The sequence below is a fragment of the Sus scrofa genome, chromosome X, assembly GCF_000003025.6.
Source record: "Sus scrofa isolate TJ Tabasco breed Duroc chromosome X, Sscrofa11.1, whole genome shotgun sequence".
Lineage (NCBI taxonomy): Eukaryota > Metazoa > Chordata > Mammalia > Artiodactyla > Suidae > Sus > Sus scrofa.
The window spans coordinates 31,312,551-31,330,847 of record NC_010461.5 but is presented as its reverse complement, the minus strand read 5'-3'; positions in this window follow the sequence as shown (position 1 = coordinate 31,330,847).

Sequence of the window (18,297 nt, the reverse complement as noted above, 5' to 3'; positions counted from 1 at the left end):
TGAGGTAATGAGAATGCAGTGCTGGCCATTTATTCTTTTTTTTTTTTTTTTTTTTTTTTTTTTGTCATTTTCGCCATTTTCTTGGGCTGCTCCCTCAGCAGGTGGAGGTTCCCAGGCTAGGGGTCAAATCGGAGCTGTAGCCACCGGCCTATGCCGCAGCCACAGCAACTGTGGATCCGAGCCGTGTCTGCAACCTACACCACAGCTCAAGGCAACGCCGGATCCTTAACCCACTGAGCAAGGCCAGGGATCGAACCCACAACCTCATGGTTCCTAGTCGGATTCGTTAACCACTGAGCCACGACGGGAACTCCTGGCCATTTAATCTTAATGTGATGAAAAGAATTTTCAGAGTCCTCGGAGATAAAATATGAAGCACCTGTGAATCTGTCTGTCTGTTGCCTCAACTGAATAGAAAAGGAAGCCCCCTATTTCTAATATTCCATGTAACTTTTGGGCTAACAATATAACATTTGCTAACAATAGTCACTGCTCACTAAAACTATTCCCCAGTATGGAAACTCTGATGCTTGCCACTCCCACATTATAACGCTTTAACTTATCTTTTTAAAAATTGGGGAATGGAATTGCTTTAAAAAAGAAATCAGAGTTTCCGTCGTGGCTCAGTGGTTAACGAATCCGACTAGGAACGATGAAGTTGCGGGTTCGGTCCCTGGCCTTGCTCAGTGGGTTAAGGCTCTGGCGTTGCCGTGAGCTGTGGTGTAGGTTGCAGACACGGCTGCTGGCAGATGTAGCTCCAATTCAACCCCTAGCAGGGGAAATTCCATATGCTGCTGGTGCAGCCCTGAAAAGGCAAAAAGTCCAAAAAAAAAAAAAAAATCAAGTTCCTAAACAGAAAGTTAAATAAGATATTGTTTCTTCATGAAGCTAAGTATGGACCTTCCACCCTTCTAAACTGCAGAGGTAACTTCAGGAAGTACCCCAGACCAGAACTTTCCAAAGTGCCCCGTGCATAGAAAACCCCTGGGTATCTTGTTAACATGAAGATTCTGATTCAGGGGGTCTCTGATGGGGCTCAAGATTCTGCATTTCTAATAAGCTCCCAGGTAATACAGATGATGCTGGACCATGCCAGACTTTGAGTAGCAAGGGGCTAGACATGCTAAAGGGACAGATTTCTGCTCAAAGCCCTAGTAGGAATGAGCTACCTTAACCTTTCTCCCTTTACCTTTTGTGTTTTAACTTGGCATGAGCAAAAGTGACCCACTTTGGGATAAAATTATGCAGTTCAACTACAGCTTTAGGTGCTCTGGGACAGAATCAATCAAAATGATCAATAATCATTTTGTGTGTGTGTGTGAACTTTGCAGAGAGTTTGGGCTCTCTTCCTGCTGCCCAAATTGCCACATTTAGCTTTTCACACTTAGCTTGCTTTGAGTTGGTCCACGCTAATGCACTCTCTGCCTCCTCCCTTACTTGCCCCCAGACCTGCAAGAACTCAAACATTTGTATCTACCATGGCGGCCAGGCATTTTTCTGAAAATCCAGCAGAGCACACTCAAAAGGAAAAGCAAGCTGGGAAGTGTGTTTGAAGCCCATATCTCCTCCCTCTCTCCCTGTTTATTTTCTTTGGATATTTGCACAGGGGAGCCCAGGCTTTTCTGATCACTGTAGTCCCAAAGATATTCTACTGGAGAAGTAGGCGACTCCCTCAACAAAGGATCTGTCACACTGACTGGGGTTTTTCTACAGCTTGTTGCAGTTGGCAATACTCTGCAGTGGTGCATGTGAAAGTATTTTGATTTCGTTGTAGCAAAGAAAAAGAAAAAGAAAAATTAGAGCAGTTGCTATAGAAGGAAAGCTGCTAAGACTCCCCCCTCCCCCCACACCACTACCAGAAGAGAAGACATTTCATTAAAACCAAGTTGACTGGCCTTTATAAAGCTTTCTCATTAAAGGTTAAGCTGGTTGCTAACAGAATTTGGATTCTCCAATAGTGTGTGTCTCCTAAAGGGATCAGCAACACACACAATTTTAGGAAGAGATGAGGAAGAAGAAAAGGGGGATATTGTTGACAAAGATCCTACTAGAAAGACCACAATTCATTAAGCAACACTATCTGCCAGGCCTCCTCTATGTACTCTGCAAAGGGTGCAATGAGGAATGGCACTTAGAGGCGATATAATCTGAAAGAGAAACACTGCCCACAGCACTCCAATGCTGTCATGAAATCATGCTCCTAAACAAAAGTTAAGGAAAATGCTGGAGTCTTTTCCTTTCCTGAACATTATTAGCATGAGTCTGAAAATTACTGACAGCCAGTCAGAACACTGTTTGTGTTCTTTGCTCTCTGGGCATTTCCTAATTATGAATAATAATTCCATTAAGCATGCACTTGAAACAAGTAAATTATCCCTCAGAACATCATAATCAGTTGCATCAAAGCACCTTCCAGGAAGCCTCCATGTGGCTCTGCTTTGGCTTCCCCATGTGCAGTTCTCCCCAGGGACCATCAGGAAGTCCGCAGACCAAGACTGTCTCCTTGCACAGGAAGGCATCCATCAGCAGTCACCTTTGTAGATGAAGCCACAGCCTTTGCAACAACAGATGCTTATTCAGGTTTAATGGCAGCCTCATGACCCGCCAGACTTACCCTGCAGGGGACCACCAGGGTATGCTACAGGCTGACAGTCATCATTTGCTCCTTTTTCCAAAGCTTGCAAAGGACAGGTCCTTCCTTAGCAGCTACCAAGGGTTCCTGATATTTGCATTTCACCTCAGCTATAACCTGGCCCTCCCTGTTGTCGTTAGAAGTCCTCATTATGGAAGCAAGCTTCCCCCAATCATAAAATTAGCCTCAGTCCCCAGACAAAATGAAAATTGTCATTAAATTTACACAAAGGAGCCTTCCAACCTTCATATTTTTCAAGAGTTATTTTCTATAATATTTTTCATTTTCTCCCTTCTTTATTCTCTTCCTGCCTTCCTAAATTTGTGTTGATATATGCATACTTGGCTACCTCCATCTGTAACACATTTTGCTCCCAGCTTTGCTCTCCAGCTTGATAGGAAGGTTATATTGCTGGAGATGTCACCAGAATGGTAGGTCCCAGAAAAGGGCTCTTCGGGATTTTTTTTTTTTTTTTTAGGGCCACACCCATGGCATATGGAAGTTCCCAGTCTAGGGGTCGAATCAGCTACAACTACCAGCCTACAACACAGCCACAGCAATGTAGGATCCCATCTGCATCTGTGATCTACACCACAGCTCACAACAATGGTAGACCCTTAACCCACTGATGGAGGCCAGGGATTGAACCTGAATCCTCATGGGTCCTAGTTGGGTTCATTACCATTGAGCCACGATGGGAACTCCTCTTCAGTATTCTTTATATATAGGCTTTCTTCTTCTTGACATTCTTTTATCTGAATTATCTCTTACCATTGGGGATTTTATGCCTTCTTTCGTGGAGAGACAAAATATACTAATTTCTAAACCAGATTCAAAGCCACCAGCAACAGCAAGTCACACAGACTGTTTATACGGACATGAAGTGAAGGGAAAAAGGTAAAACATTCTTTAATCAGTCATTCTATTACATCCAACATTTATTGTCATCTCCCTAGGTAGCACTGGGCCCTGTATTTTTTTTTTTGTTGGGTGTGTGTGTGGGGGGGAGATGTAAATATGAATAAAATATATTTCATTTTGTCAGAGGATTAGCACTTTATTTGATCAAAAAGAAGCTGAAATGTGACACAGAATCAAGTTGTCACACAGTGCCTCCTGCTCCATGTTTACTAGATTGACTCTTCTTAACAGTTGTACCTGCTGGGTATCCAAATGCTATTTGGCTGTATAGAAGGGGTTGATGAATATCTAATGAGGCATGACAAAGCACTTATTATACTTGTAAAATTAATAGAAGAGCTGGATATGTAGAATTTAATAGGTGATCAGGTGTGGCAGTCAGGGATATATACCACTTAGATCTCCTTTCAAGAGAGAAGTGCTCTTCAGTTAGGAGGTGTGCTGTTGGCTGACAGCCTTCAGCTATGTCACTTTCAGGATTCTCCTCAGCTCTACAGAAGATGCCATGCTCTTCATGGGCACGTCACAGTCAAGGGCCATGCAGTAGTATTACTAAAGCCTGGCCGTTTCTGCCCATTACAAAGGTCTTCTAACAAGTAATTCTCATTTCCCAGCTCCCTCCTCGGTTGGCTGAGACTTTGTTCCATCTGCATCATGAATTAAGGCTCTCTCAGCCCAATCCTGATCCTCCCTTAAAACAAACAAACAAAAACAAACCAAAAAACCTTTCTCAGGCATTACTCCACAACAACCTGGTGCTCACAATGCTGTCTCCATGTCTGCTTCCCAAAGAACCCCAGTGATACACTGTGTCTGCCTAAACCTGTAACTAATTTAAAGAAAAATATAAATGATTTTAATTCAAAGCCAGATAACATAAAATGTCTCTAAAATCCTCTACCTCTAATAAATTTTCTTTTGCTAGGAAAAGAAGTTTTATTTCTTTGGGCAGGTCACTAAGCCAGTGCAAATGTATTTTAGGGGGAATCTCAACTGGCAGCCCTGTAGCAAGGGAGGTGTGGGAGGGACTGGTCCAAGGGCATTGTCCCTGGAGAAGTTAAAAAAATAATAAAGTCAATTAAAAATTTGTATGCTTTTCATTATCAGCATGGGCCCAGTAATTTTAAATAATGTCAGTAATAAAATAGGTTTTCCTGTCAAAGCTGATTGTTCCCTTATCCCTCCATTCCCCACCTTGATATGCCACTGTGAACTGTTTAAATTATAAATGGTATTTAACTATTCTCAACCATGAAGTTTTCTTGATAATAATGGGAAAATCCTTTATTTTTGGATATTAAAATTTTCTCTGGTCCTATTTTAAACTCAATATCACACTTATTATTCTAAAGATATTATAGTTAATGCTGAATTTGTATCAAAAAAGGGCTGGAATGGTCAAGTTGTGATCTGTTCCCCTTCTCATAGCTCTTCCTCTCAATGTGGCACCTCATGTGTGTGTGTGTCTGTGTGTGTGTTGATGGGGTATTTTACTTCTCTCTTAAGCATATAGCTTTGACAGGGAGGAGGTCAAGAATGTAGTGGTTTGTATATAACTGCTGCCTTTTGCAGTTCCATTCCTCACTTTGATTTGCTGTAATTCTTCCCGTTGTTACTAGTTTGTGGGTGGAATGGGTGATACTCAAGTGAAGATCACTCTAGCACCAAGGACCCCTAGAGAGAAGGAATGTGTTTACACCTGCTGGCATCCTGCCAATCAATACTCCATACTCCCAATCCCTTCTCTGGGTTGACTATCACTATGCTTGGCCAGTCAGTGGCTTAAGAAACCTTGGGGCTCCTCTTGGAGCTGCAGGAACAGGGTTGCCTCCAAGGACTATGGCAAGATGGAATGGGATGAAGTTGCCTCCAGATTTTTTCCAAGTCCTCCTACACCATGATCTCCTAAGTCTTGCTGACCTTGACCTCTGCTGTGGGACTCCTATTTCAGAAATCTCTAGATTAGAAAGTTTCTTTCTCTTCAGTATGCCACCAGCCTCCAAAGAACACTCATTAAACTATTTCCAAAACTTTTTAATGACTCCCCTTAGGCTGTGGTACCAGATGAGAAAGTAGGAAAAGAGATTCCAGTTTCTCCTTCTTGCAGACTCAGCCAAAATTTATGATTGATTCTCCTAGGAGAAACCCATCACTGTCACCATGTTTTAGAAGAAGGAACTTGTAAAAGGAAGGAGAGAGCCTTTCTTTGGGCACCCGGTCAAGCATGGTTCTCTTTCCTCCTATCTTTAGATCTCTGCTAGTTCTGGGATGGGAGGTGTATGATGGTAGTAGAACTAATACTGTTGTTTCTAAATTCCTCCACGAAGATGGTGTTCATAGAAAGGCCCTCTTCAGACTAGGTGGATTCATAGTCTTTTATTACCAGCTCTTTCTCCTAATAGCAAAGCCTGGAGTGACAGGAAAAATCCTGTTCAACATCTTATTACTCCAGTGTCTTACCTACGAAATGAAGAATTAGACAAAAATTAATCCTTAAAATCTTTGTTCAGTTCTAATAGTGTATGTGTCAGATATCTCTTACCAAGATTAGAATTAAATCACTCCATTCCCACTGAAGCTAGTTTATTTACTCATCATGTCGAGTGAATCTTAACACAGTCTCTGTAACATATCACTAAGTTATTCGTTTACATTTGTCTTCCTATTATACCACAAGGCCCTCAATGGCTGAACTGTATTTCATTCTTGTCACACTCTTATCACATATGGGCCCTCCATAAATCTTCTTTGAAGGAATGTGTGGTTCACATAAATTTTGAATGCAAATTACAGATAAAATGAGTTTTAACAGTGGCTTGTTGTCAGAAAAGCATCAGTGAATAAGTCAGTTTTTATCATTACCTTTCTATGAATCAGGCACTATGCCCTAATTCTGGGAGATTCAGAGGAAATAGAAAACATGGTTCCTGACCTCTTGAAGCACAAACTCTAACTGGGAAAGCAAAATGAAACTAAAGAAAGAGTTGAGTCTTAGTGCACAAGCTAAGGAATATTTCCTAGGAAATAGATGAGCAAGAGATCAAAAGGCAAATACACTTCAGCCACATGATTTATGATTAACATGATAGGATGTAAAATAACTGGCCTTCTACTGGGGATGAAAGAATAATGGTTTATAGTTGAACCCCCCCCCCAACAAATAAATACAACACACTCATCCGCAGTTGGTGCAGCCTAGTGAAGTAGTAAAATAGTGCAGTTAGCCTGAGTCTCCAGAGCCAGCCCAAACCTTATTAGATTTGTTATCTTGGAAAGCTGATAATCCCTTTCGTGCCTCAGCTTTCTCATATAGAAAATGGGAATAATAGAATTTTCCCCATAGGGTCACTGTGAGAATCAAATAAGTAAATATAAGAATATAGCATGGCACTCAATACAGTATCAATGTTTTCCGTTCTTATTACTATTGGATACATCACATTATAGAGGTGGTAAAAAAACTAATACAAAATTTCTGATATTTTTAAGGAACTAAAAATCAGAGTCCTTTGCAGGTCTTATATACACACATATGCAAATATACACATTCATATACACACATGCACACTTTTTTAAAGACACTGAAAAATTTTCATAGATAATCGTGAGGTATATAATTCTGGAGATTAGAGTATGGATGAATCTGAGCGGTCACCAAATTCTTCTGGAATTCTCAATAATTAAGCTTTCTTGGCAAGAATTTTCAAGACAAATTCGCTTAATAAATCATGCTTTTTATTGACGGGCATTATAATAAAACTCTCGATTATGTCCCTTTCAAGCAAAATTCAAATACAGTTGCAATACAGGTATTCCAAGTTTTAGTTCTGGAGGAACTCTACAGAAAGATACAATGTAGCACTTCCCAGTCTTACTCATCAGGGCCAACCCCTGGGGGAAATATATGTAATCAGGCATTCTACTATCAGCTGGCAGACTCCCCAAGAAGCAAATGATGCTTCAGCAGCAGCAGGGCCCCTCAATTTCATGGGCTTCTAGTAATGCTGAGAGTTTCTGGGAGGTGTAGAGTGTTATAGAAGGGGAGAGGAAACCAGATTGCAATCAGGAAAACTGTTTAAATAACCACTGCTTACAGATCTCCTAAAGTTTCCCAGAGAAAAGGACCTGAATTTCTAAGACTGTACACATTTGTCATCATTTCTTTTCTCATCAAAAATAAATATCCAATTTCCTGCTTAACTTTGTATTCATAATTTTGTATTTTTTTCCTTAAAGGAGCACCCCAAAATGGTGTAAGTTTCAGATCCCACAAAATCCAGAGCTGCCATTACTATTGACCTCTCAGCTTTTGCTCCAGCTTCTATGATTTGTTTTCAGACCCTTTCGCCTATCCTATTTAATTTCTGTTGGTCTTCCAACTTCTAATTAGTGCAAGGAAGGCAAATGTTCCCAAATTATTTTCCTTTTCACAAATCAATGAGAGTTGATGTAAACTGGCAATGTGTATTTGATCTTCAATGAAAATAAATATTGGTCTATATTAAAAAATGCATTGTAGCCTGTTTTTGCCACTGCCATTCAAATTACTATGTGAAGTTCTAGCCAGAGCAATGAAGGAAGAAAATGAAATAAAAGACAATCAAATTGGGTAGGAAGAAGTAAAATTATCTCTGTTGAGAGATGTCATGATCTTATATGTAGAAAATTATAATAATCACACACACACACGTACACACATACACAAACTCTTAGAATTATTAAATGAATTAAGCAAGGTTTTAGGACACAAAATCAACACAAAAAATAGTTTTCTTTCTCTTCACAAAAAATAAGCAATACAAAAAGGAAATTAAGAAAAAAATGCTGTTTATAATAGCATCAAAAAGAAGAAAATGCCTAGGAATAAGCTTAACTGAAGAGGCAAAAGAATTAAAAACTGAAAACAAAAAAGCATCAATGAGAGAATTAAATAGTACATAAATATATGGAAATATATCTGGTATTCACAGATTAGAAGACTTAGTGGTGTTAATATGTTAATACTACCAAAGCAATAGTCCCTATCAAAATTGTAATGATGTATTTTGAAGAAATAGAAAAGTCCATTCTAAAATTCATATGGAATCTCAAAAGACACAGAATAGCCGAAACAATTTTTAAAAAGAATAAAGTTGGAGCATTCAGACTCACTGTTTTAAAAACTTACTACAAAGCTACAGTAATCAAAACAGTGTGATACCGCCATAAAGACAAACATATAGAATGGGATAGAGAGTCTAGAAAAAAACGCTTATATGTATATGGTCATATGATTTTCTTCAAGGCTCCAAGATCATTCAACAGGAAAAGGAGAGCCTTCAACAAATAGTGTTAAGAAAACTGGACATTCACACGCAAAACAAGGAGCTTGGAAGCCTATCTCACACCATAAACAAATAGTAACTCAAAATGGATAAAAGACTTAAACATAAGAGCTAAAACTATAATACACTTATAAGAAAAATAAGGAAAAATCTTTAGGATAATTGATTTGGCAATGATTTCTTTGAAATGACACCAAAAGCACAAGCCGCAAAAGAAAAAAAATTGATAAATTAGACTTCATCAATTTTTTAAAAATGTATGCATCAAAGGACATCATCAACAGAGTGAAAAGGTAACCCATAGGGGAAAAAAATGGGAGAAAATATTTACAAACCAGATATCTTATAATGGATTAATATCCAGAATATATAATTCAGCAACAAAAACAAAACAACCCAATTAAAAATAGAGAAAGGGTTTGAACAGATGTTTCTTCAAAAATCATATACAGATAATGGCCAATAAGCACATGGAAAGATGCCCAGCATCACTAATCATTAGGGAAATGCAAATCGACTACAGAATGAGGTGCCAGTTTCCATTCAATAAAATTATATATATAATATATAATCCAAACTTTGGCAACTATCTCATTCAACTTGCTAGAAGAAAGAATGGGAAGAAAGCAAATACTGTATATATAAATCCAGTTACCATTCTTTAAAAGACATTCTAACGCTAAAATAGAGACAGTAAAAAAGCCTCTGTACAATAACATTGTACAGACTCTGGAGGTTTTAGTTACATTTTTTCGGACAGTAAAAATATAAGCTTTGACATTCACATTTGTTACCCCATGGCACCATCACAAAATTTATATCTTTAGAGCATATGAATCACCACTATTTACCAAAATCTTAACAAAATTGCTCCTATGATGATTTCACATAAAATGATCAATCCATCTACAGAAAGCTTTAAAACAATATTTCTAGGACCTACCATAAGTCTTGTCAATAAAAATATGCAAAATAGTGAAGAAGAAACCTTTCCCTGCTTGTTTTTTCCCAGATATCTTTCTCATGGGGAAAGAAAATCACCTCCTACAACTTGGTTTCATGTAAGATAATGGTACACAAGATGGGGAGATAATACATGTATAAGTCATGGATTCATTAGTAATAAAATATAAATTATGATGATTATGACTTTGTGGAAATAGAATTTTTTTTTGGTCACACCAGCAGCATGCGGAAGTTCCCAGGCCAGGGATGGAAACCGTGCCACTGCAGTGACCCAAGCCACTGTAGTGACAATGCCAGATTCTTAACCCACTGCACCACAAAAGAACTTCTGGAAACAGTATGCAATCACATTATTACCACCTAAGAAAGTTTGTAACAATTGATTGGGATCATCTTTCTAATAAACATCTGTTAGCGAAGTACTGTTACTCTTGTGCAAAAAAAAAAAAATGATCTGCTGTTAATACATAAATAAATAAATAAATAAAAGACTGCATTATTTAAAAAGGAAAGAAAGAAAAGGAGAAAGAAAGTGAAAAATAAGTATTGGTAAGGATACAGAGAAATCTGAATCCTTATACATTGCTAGTGGGAATGCAAAATCGGGCAGTCACTGTGGAAAACAGTACAGCAGTCCTCAAAAATTAAACTTACGATTACCATGTGATCTTTTAGTTCCACTTCTGGATATATACACAAAAAATGAAAGCAGAGACTTAAACAAATATTTGTATATCTATGTTCATATAAGCATTACTCACAAGAGCCAAAAGGTGGAAATAGCCCAAATGTACATCAACAGATGAATAAAAAAATGTGGTATATAACTACGATGGCCTCAAAAAGCAATGAAATTCTGACACACGCTACAGCATAGAAGAATGAACCTTGGAGACATTATGCTAAGTGAATAAACTAGTCACAAAAGGGTGAATATTGTATAATTCTGCTTATAAGAGATACTAAAATCATGAACTTCATAGAAACAGAAAGTATAATTGTAGTTGCCAAAGTCTGGTGGAGGGGGAAAGTGAATAGGAAATTATTGTTCAAAGATACAGAGTTTCAGTTAGGAAAGATGAAAAATTCTAGAGAGAGTGATAATTGCTTTACAATGATATGAATGTACTTTAATGCATTTAAACTGTACACTTAAAATGGTAAACTTTGTCAGCTGTATTTTAAAATAAAAATGATAAAAATTGAATTATATTCAAATTGATGCTTAATTTTAAAAAATCACAAGTGATAAAAGTCTCCAAGCTCATATGCATCAATCATAGACTTTCCTGCTGATTTCAAGATTATTCTACAAATTAATTTTAATCACACAATTCTCATTAAGTTTTGTTCTTGAAGAGTTAGGTTTTGCTTTGCGGTTTCTACCTGGGATTATACAAGCCTATTGACAGTTGCAAAGCTAACATTCATATACACTCAGTAAGGCAGATGATGGTAAGGAAACATGCTGATGCCAAGGTCAAAGGCAAACACGTGGTGTTATGCATTGTGTGGTCAGAGGCTGTAGAATAAATGCAGTTTGTCACTTGTTTCCTAGATTCTCAAAATCAGTCTTAGAAACATGACTGTCCCTGTATCATGTTAAGAAGATCAGTTTCTAAGTAGAGGAAGAGAAACTTTCCGATGTGGAGTCAGAGGACTGGTATGAGAAGAAATGAGAACCAGCCATCCAAAGTCCTCCAATGTGAATGGTGCGGTGCAATTAGGGTTTGGCTGACTTGCACTTTCAGGGAAAAGTCACTACCCAGCAATGCTGTGTAGGCAAAAATTGGGTCATCAAATTTCCTTCTTTTCCTGACAGTGCTCCAGAAGAATATTTATTTTCAGACTGTAACCCTGGTTCTTCAGTTTCTAAAAGACTCAGCTGAAACCATTTAAGGGAGGACCCAGCAAACATTGTCAGTCATATTCGAGTAGCCTAGCTTAGAGACAATAAAGTTCCACACATACTCACAAATATATAGGAACACACACATTCTATTTATTTTAAGTAAGCGTTGGAGATATACGTATTTTTTCATTCTTAGAACAATGACCCAGGCGTACTACAAATACCATTAAGTACATTTTTCTGAAATCTACATCCTAAAACCACAATAGCTACAGCAGTCTCACCAAATGGAAAAAAATGATTTTTCACTGCTAAACTCAGGGATGTGCTAAACTCCCCTTTCCTTGGTGGGAACTATTAAACAGAAATAGACTATTCCTCTCTAATCCTTTGGATAAAATAGCTGTTGATATTGACTAACTGATTTCTCCTTGTTAGCCTTAAATGCCTCGAACTTTATGCACTGATGAAAGAATATCGATTCAAGAACCATTGAAATATTTAAGAATGTTTGTTTTATTATTCTCCTCATTACCATCATCATCACCATTATTATCACCCACACATAGTTAAAGAATAATGAAGTAAACAATATAATTGCTAACCAATATAGTGCCTTTCGTTATGTAGAAAAGGCTATCCTTAAACCTGTGTGTCAAATTCAGCTTTGGACACAGGTTGAAGGTGTCTTTGAAGAGGTCTTTCTCATGGAAGAAATCTTAATTTTCCTGAAGATTGGGTGGAAATGCCAATGCCTCTTAAGACCTAGGTTTGGAACTGGCAATTTGTCATTTTCACACATTTTCTGTTGGCCAAAGCAAGCCATGTGACCAAGTCCAGAATTAATGGAATGGGGGTGTGGAAGTACACACTTTTTACAGAGGAACCAATAAAAATTCTCAGCCTAGCCCAGAGACAACAAACATCCTCATATACATTCACATATAGGGGTGCAAGATATATATTTGCTGAACAATAATAGAATTTCTCATAGTCATACTCCTGATATTTATTTTTTATTCATTAAATATGTGTCTGATAATTCCAATATCTGTGATCTTTGTGGATTGGATACTGAAGTTCAATGTTCACTCATTTATGGTACTTTCTGTGTGTGTATTATCATCATGATCTTATATGTCATGCATATTTAATTGGAGAAATTTTTGTTTGATTTTGCTTTTTAGGGCATATAGAAGTGCCCAGGCTAGGGGTCAAGTCAGAGCCACCACTGCCAGCCTACACTGCAGCCACAGCAACACCAGATCTGAGCTGTGTCTCCAACCTACACTGTAGCTCACAGCAATGCTGGATCCTTAACACACTGAGCAGGACCAGGGATCAAACCTGCATCCTCATGGATACTAGTCAGTTTTGTTACTGCTCAGCCACAATGGGAACTTAACTGGAGCAATTTTTGGACTTCAAAGTACAATCTTCCAGAGAGAATTGGCTTTACTTCAGCTAAGTAACTAGTGATGTATTCAGTCACAGAAATTGTAGCTCCCATACTTTTTGGAGGGAGAAGCAGTTTATTAGGAAAGACATAGACTAAGTAGTAAAGTAACCAAATATTTTTCAGAGAAAACATTTATATAAGATGACTCCTTTCTCATTTGGGGTCCTGCACTTTTAGAAATTACTTTATAAATGAACTGGATAGAGAGCATCAAGAAAGAATTTGAAGTGAAAATTAAGGCTTAATCAGGTCTTAAATTACCAGGGTGTATTAGACCAGTAAAGTTACAACTGTAACAACTAATGACCAACCACCAAATATTAGTGACTTAACCAAGTGCTGGCTTATGCAATAGTTTAACGTGGGTGTTTGGCAGGTGGCCTTTGATGGAATGATGCTGAGTCCAGGCTCCTCCTTCTTATAGCACTGCTGCCTCAGAGGATCTCAGGTTCTCATCCTGTAGTTGGTTGCTTTGTTTGTTTTTCTTCTGTCTGCCATAGGAAAGTAGAAGATCAAGAGATAATTTGTTGCTTAAGTGCTGTGTATCACTTCCATCCACGTGGCCTGATCTGCCACAAGGGAAGTCAGAAAATGTGACTCTGAAGAAATGGAAATGGGTTTGGTAAACGACCAGCCAGTATCTCTGATGAATGGAGTTCCAAGCAAAACAGGTTGAATCTAAACATTTCCTCTGACTAAATAACTCAAACACCTCATGGGATGGCTCTGAGATTAATGGCTGCATATTAACAGTTAAATAACAGATTATAATGTACATTGTAAGAAAGTTTATAATGACCTACAGTGATATGTAGTAGCCAGAGCTGATTGTGACATTGGGAGGTGAAAGAGCAGTTTATCTCCACACTCTCATAACCCTCCTCACCTCCAAATAACAACAGGAGCCAAAAGATTAAAAATTCCAGCAAAAGGTATTACTATCAGTAAACAGGATCAGTAAACAGGATCAGTAAACAGGATCAGTAAACAGGAATGGCATGGGACTGTTCAAACCACCTGATTTTTAATAGTGACACTGTGAGGCAGAGGTAGCGTGGAGTCAAACCTGGCTCTCCATGTTCTGTTCAGAGTGAGTCACTTTGGAAAGACAACAGAGGTTTGGGATGGTCTCCCCAGATGGCTGTGCATGGGCACTAGTCTCTGGCTTTATGGTGAGCTGTCTAGCATCTGTTTCCAGTGGTGGATGCAGAATTCCTCAATTTATATTTGGGTTTCAATGCCAGACATGAGGTAGTTCCCACAGAATACAATATTCCAGTATGTGGTCTCTGATCCATATGCCAGAAGTGGGATAATCTTCGAATAGTGATATGGGAATTCACAGAAGCATTGAATGGGTTATTTAAACCACTGTGACCTTATTTGCACTCCTAGCATGTGAAGAGGGCTTTTGCTGTTAGAGTTACCACTAGAAAAAAACAATACTGCTGCCTGTTACATGGAGAAAGAAATCAATCATCACAAAATACACTCCAATTTTATCTCCAGAATGATGTAGCTGTGCTCTTCCTCAGTTTGCATGTTTGCTTGGCAGGGTTGTGATTCCCTCATAAATTCTGAGTCCTCTGAAGCAATACATGGATGTCTGCAAGGGCTGGCTTTCTTTTACTCAGCAAGAAACTGACCTTGAACATTGTCATTAGCTGGCAAAGTAATGATCCCATTTCTTTTTGAAACAAGCTATCCATTTGCTTCAAAAATGTCTTTTGAAGAAGGGATGGGGGAAGGTTTTAAAAAATGCCCTAAATCAAGAAGGCTTGAGTTCACAAATGGCGTAATTTGTACCCTGCATGTTAGAGGCATTGTTTCATGCCGGTCCTTCTACTTTTGCTTGTTTCAAAGGCTGCCAGGGCAACATGGTAGAAGGAGGATGAGCCAATGATCTCTGGAAATGAATCTGGCTGAGGTCAGTTTTTACTTGCATATCATGTTTACCCTTTCCTTATTCTTTCTTCCCTATATTTTTCCACAGCAGTTATAGACTAATCTATTTGTGCTCAATGCGACTGAAGAAGAGCCTGACTCACAAGGGGTCCTTCAGTGCTGATTCCCATGTCTCAGGTTGCACATTCTTTAATCTAGACCAGGTTGTAAATCCTTGACTTTGAGGGACAAGGATCTCTATCTCTATAGAACCAAACCTCTCATAACTCACCAAACTGCTCACAACTTGACAGATGTTCAAGAGACTGCACTGATTTATTATGATGAACATTCCTTGTCTCTGATGTCTGAGACTTGTTGACATGAGCAGACATTGCATATCATGTAGAACGTGAAATTGGGCTCTAGAATTTCAGTTCTAACCATCTTGAATTGAATTTTGCAAGTATTCTTAAAGCAGAGAGAGGAACTAGATTGGTTCTTTTTTTAAGTATAGTTGATTTACAGTGTTGTGCCTATTTCTGCTGTACAGTAAAGTGACCCAGTCATACATACATAAATGGGGTCTTAACCAAGCAAAGGTTCAGATCTCGGATTTTCAGAATGAGATGTCAATGAGTGCTGCAATAAAATAACAGAGGGCTGCTCCCCACAGCCTGAGCTCTAGGTCTTCAGGGGTAAAAACAAGGTGCTTTTAAGAAATAAAACAAGGAGTTCCTGCTGTGGTGCAGTGGATTAAGAATCCAACTTCAGTGGCTCTGGTTGCTGCGGAGGCATGGGTTCGATCCCCAGCCTGGCACAGTGGGTTAAAGGATCCCATGTTGCTGTGGCTGCTGCTCAGATTCAATCCTTGGCCCAGGAACTTCCATATGCCACAGACTGTAAAACAAGGAAGCACTAATTGTATTCCAATTTCTTTCTTTTCCATGCCAAGGAGATGAAGCTCAATGGCTGAATCAGCCCTAAGAAAGGGCTAAGTGAAAGAGAGTCCCATATAGGATTTATAAAAGAAAAGTGATTGACTAGGCCTGCACATGTACACAAGGAATTAGTCAGTAGAGAAGACAACATGAAAGGGAATCCTCCACTGAATTCCTAAGAAGAGTATATAGGAAGTGGCCAGCTTATGTGCACTCAAGGAATCACAACGCAAATGAGAAAAGGCATGGTGAAAGGGTGTGTGTGTGTGTGTGTGTGTGTGTGTATACCACTTCTTGTTACCCAATCATCTGTTGATGGACACTTGGGAGCTGTAAAGAATTTTGCTATGACTATACTACTCAAACCAACCTATAGATTCAATGCAATCTCTATAAAAATACCAATGGAATTTTTCACAGAACTAGAACAGATAATTTTAAAATTTATATGGCAACACAACAGACCATGAATAGCCAAACAATATTGAGAAAGAAGAACAGAGCTGGGAGAATCATTCTCCCTGGCTAAAGACTATTTTACAAAGCTACACTCATCAAAACAGTATGGCATGGGAGTTCTCTTGTGGGTCAGTGGGTTAAGGACCTAGTGTTGTTGGTGCTATGCTTCTGGTTACACTTGTGGTACAGGTTTGATCCCTGGCCTGGGAATTTATGCATGTCATGGGCATGGCTAAAAATGAACAAACAAACAAGCAACCAGTATGTTACTGGCACAAAAAAAGACACATATATCAATGGAACAGGATAGAGACCCCTGAAATAAACTCACACACTTATGGACAATTAATCTATGACAAAAGAGGCAACAATATACAATGGAGAAAAGACAATCTCTTCAATAGGTGGTGCTGGGAAAACTGGACAGCTACATGTTAAAGAATGAAATTGGAACATTCTCTAACACCATATACAAAAATAAACTCAAATTGGATTAAAGACCCAAATGTAAGATTGGAAACCATAAAACTTCTAGAGTAAAACAGGCAGAATGTTCTTTGACATAAGTTTGAGCAATATTTTTTGGATTCATCTTCTAAAGCAAAGGCAATAAAAGCAAAAGTAAATAAATGGGACCTAATTAAAGGTCCCATTTAAAAGCTTCAATAAAACAAGACGAAAAGAGTTCCCATTGTGGCTCAGAGGAAATGAATCTGATTAGCATCCACGAGGATGCAGGTTCGATCCCTGGATTTGCTCAGTGGGTTAAAGGTCCGGTGGTGATGCTGTGAGCTGTGGTGTAGGTTGCAGATGTGGCTTGGATCTGGCCTTGCTGTGGCTGTGGCATAGGACAGCAACTACAGCTCTGATTCAACCCCTAGCCTAGGACCCTCCATATGCCATGGATGCAGCCAGAAAAAAAAAAAGATAACCTAATGAATGGGAGAAAATATTTGTAAATGACATGACTAATAATGGGTTAATATCCAACATATATAAAGAGCTCATACGATTCAATATCAACAAAACAAACAACCCTATTAAAAACTGGCAGAAGAACTGAGTAGACATTTTTTCAAAGAGGAAATGCAGATGGCCACAGGCACATGAAAAAATGCTCAACATCACTAATCATCAGGGAGATGCAAATCAAAACCACAATGAGATATCACCTCATACCTGCCAGAATGGCTATCATCAAATAGAACAAAACAAATATTGGAGAGGATGTAGAGTAAAGGGAACCCTCATACACTACTGGTGGGAATGTAAATTGGTGCAGTCACTATGGAGGTTTCACAAGAAACTAAAAATAGAACTACCATATGACCCAGTAATTCCACTTCCACTCTTGGGTATACATCAAAAAAAAAAAAAAAAAAAAAAAGAAAAAATAAAAACCCAAAACACTATTTTTTTTTTGAGGGATGCACCCTTGACATATGGAGGTTCCCAGGCTAGGGATTAAATCAGAGCTGTAGCTGTTGGCCTACATCAAGCCACAGCAACGTGGGATCTGAGCTGTGTCTTCAACCTACACCATGACAACACTGGATACTTAACCCACTGAACAAGGACAGGGATCGAACCTGCATCCTCATGGATGCTAGTCAGATTCGTTAACCACTGAGCCATGATGGAAACTCCCCAAAACACTAATTCTAAAGGATACATGTACCCCAATAAACTTATTTCAAAAGCAAGTTTGCTTCTTAGTATTTTAGTTGGAACTACATACACCACAACTTTTTGGTACCATAGTTCCTAGCAACAAGTGCTTTCTTTGTCCATATTCCTTCCATATTCGTGCAAGATTATTCTTTATCAGAATTTTTTTTTTTGTCTTCTTAGGGCCACAC